This window comes from Phacochoerus africanus, chromosome 1, assembly GCF_016906955.1.
Source record: "Phacochoerus africanus isolate WHEZ1 chromosome 1, ROS_Pafr_v1, whole genome shotgun sequence".
NCBI lineage: Eukaryota > Metazoa > Chordata > Mammalia > Artiodactyla > Suidae > Phacochoerus > Phacochoerus africanus.
This window is the reverse complement of record NC_062544.1, coordinates 98,487,024-98,489,891: the sequence shown is the minus strand read 5'-3', so window position 1 is coordinate 98,489,891 and position 2,868 is coordinate 98,487,024. Positions and strand designations below refer to the sequence as shown.

Genomic DNA, 2,868 nt, shown 5'->3' with positions numbered 1-2,868 from the left:
CCAGTGAGCAAGGCCAGGAATGGAACCTGCAACCTCATGGTTCCTAGTCGAATTTGTTTCTGCTGCGTCACGATGGGAACTCCTCCCCTATTTCTTTTTATTGTGGTAAAATGTATATAGCATAACAAGTTACCTAGAGTTGTCAAATTCAGAGACAGAAAGTAGAATGGTTGTTAGTTACCAGAGTCTGAGGGGGAAAGAGAATGGGGAGTTAGTGTTCAATAGGGAAAGGGTTTCAGTGGATGAGAAATATTCTGGAGATGGATGGTTGCACAACAGTGTGAATGCACTTAATGCTACTGGACTCTACTCTTAAAAATTGTTAAAATGGTAAATTTATATTTCATTTATTTATTTGGCCACACCCACGGCATATGGAAGTTCCCCAGACTAGGGGTTGAATCAGAGCTACAGCTGCTGGCCTATGCTATACCTTGTGGCAACACTGGATTCATAACCCACTGCGCGAGACCAGGGATGAAAACTGAATCTTCATGACGCTATGTCAGGGTCTTAACCGCTGAGCTACAGTGGGAACTCTGCATTCCAGTCTGGAGGGCAGCTAGTCTTTTAGCTCTGTACTAAACGTCCTGTAAACCCTACCATAAACAGCGTAAATAGCTTTAATGGAATCATGTCTGTTGTTTACACTGTCTGTGGGGGTTGATGTCACTTGTGGCTGATGGTGAAACGTGAATATAAATATTCTCAGGGTTTTTTTTTAAAACAATTTCAAAAATTTATTGTCTTCGTAATAAAAGTATGAAGCTCAGAACCAGATCACTTGGCCCTTTCTCTTCTTACCTCCTCCCAGCTCAAAATGCTTGCATCTCTTAATAGCCAGCATTCTCTTAGATCTGCATTCGGACAACGCATTCAAGTCTCAACACAATCTTCTTTGCAGGTTTAGCCTTCTTCCGGAAAATTGGCTTAGTCTGCCCACTGTAGCCACTCTGCTTCCTGTCATAATGCCACTTTCCCTGGGCATACAGAGAGCACTTGCCCTTCTTGTACTGTATCACTTTGTGGGGTTGGTACTTGCCAAACTTCTTACAGAAAGTTCTGCAGGTTTTAGGGACGTACACCATGTTTGCGAGAGCACTATTGTCACAGAAAGCTTTTTGTGTGTGTGCGTGTGTGTGTGTCTTTTTAGGCACGCACCTGCAGCATATGAAAGTTCCCAGGCTAGGGGTTGAATTGGAGCTTCAACCACAGCCACAGCAACACCAGATCTTTAACCCACTGAGCAAGGCCAGGGATCCTAGTCAGGTTCGTTTACCGCTGAGTCACAATGGGAACTCCACAGGTATTTTCTTATATAGCGTCCCTTGGCTGCAATTCAGAATTGTATTGCCTTCTATTAGCTGGGAGGTACTCCTCCATCCCATTCATTCCTTCTACAAGTATTCATGGAGTATCTCCTAGGTGCCGGATATTTTATAATTAAATCTTTTTTTTTTTTTGTCTTTTTGCCATTTCTTGGGCCACTCTCATGGCATATGGAGGTTCCCAGGCTTGGGGTCGAATCGGAGCTGTGGCCTCCGGCCTACGCCAGAGCCACAACAACGCGGGATCCGAGCCGCGTCTGCAACCTACACCACAGCTCACAGCAACACCGGATCCTTAACCCACTGAGCAAGGGCAGGGACCAAACCTGCAACCTCATGGTTCCTAGTCGGATTTGTTAACCGCTGCGCCACAACAGGAACTCCTATAATTAAATTTCTGACCTTAGAACTGGTGTTCATGTTCTGCCAGATTTTAAATTCTACTGGATAATGTAAGCTCAAGTTAATTAATTCTGAAAAAAAAAAAGACTTCCTGTTAAGATTAAAATCAATCTTACAAGATTTAATGCAGATATCTAAAAAGCCTTCTTCTAATTGAAACAACTTTTTTTATTACTCAAATTTATCACATCTGTAGTTGTATAATGATCATAACAATCTAATTTCACAGGATTTCCAGCCCACAGCACAGGCACATCCCCCCACCCCCCAAAACTGTCTCCTCCAGAGACCATAAGTTTTTCAATGTCTGTGAGTCAGCATCTGTTCTGCAAAGAAGTTCATTCTGTCCTTTTTTCAGATTCCACACGTCAGTGAAGGCATTGGATGTTGGTGTCTCATTGTATGGCTGACTTCACTTAGCATGATAATTTCTAGGTCTATCCATGTTGCTAAAAATGCCTGTATTTCGTTCTTTTTAATGGCTGAGTAATATTCCATTGTGTATATGTACCACATCTTCTTGATCCACTCCTCTATCGATGGACATTTAGGTTGTTTCCATGTCTTGGCTATTGTAAATAGTGCTGTAATGAACATCGGAGTACATGTGTCTTTGCGAGTCATGGTTTTCTCTGGATAGATGCCCAGGAGTGGTTGAAACAACTCTTAAAGATCCTCAGATTTTGACCAGTTGGGCCAAAATGATTCTACGAAAGCACAACAAAAACAAACCCCCCCGAAACCATCCCACTGATCTTTAATATACATTGCAAATTGTTTTATGGTATTGGAAATAATAAAGTGTTTGCAAAACTTGTAAAATCTAAGTGTGTTTTTCCATCAAATTGTGGTTTAACAAACACCTAACTATGATTACTGACTATAGGCATTAATAACTAAGAAGACTATTTTTGTATGTTATTATAAGAAGTTTCATGGGATATTCTTTTTTTTTTTTTTTTTTTTGCTGTTTAGCACTGTACCCTTGGCATATGGAAGTTCCCAGGCTAGGGGTCGAATTGGAGCTACAGCTACTGGCCTACCAAATAGGCCTTTCAAGGTGACTAATATCAGAATTTTATGAATATATTCAAAGCCTTTCAGATTAAATAACTGAAGACATTGGCTTCTGACCCAA

At 41.2% G+C, this 2,868-nt stretch overlaps 1 pseudogene; it reads right to left on the bottom strand.

The window, feature by feature from the left end:
• Positions 1-769: 769 nt before the first annotated feature.
• LOC125112034 (60S ribosomal protein L36a-like) lies at positions 770-1,088 on the bottom strand (annotated as a pseudogene).
• Positions 1,089-2,868: the final 1,780 nt, after the last annotated feature.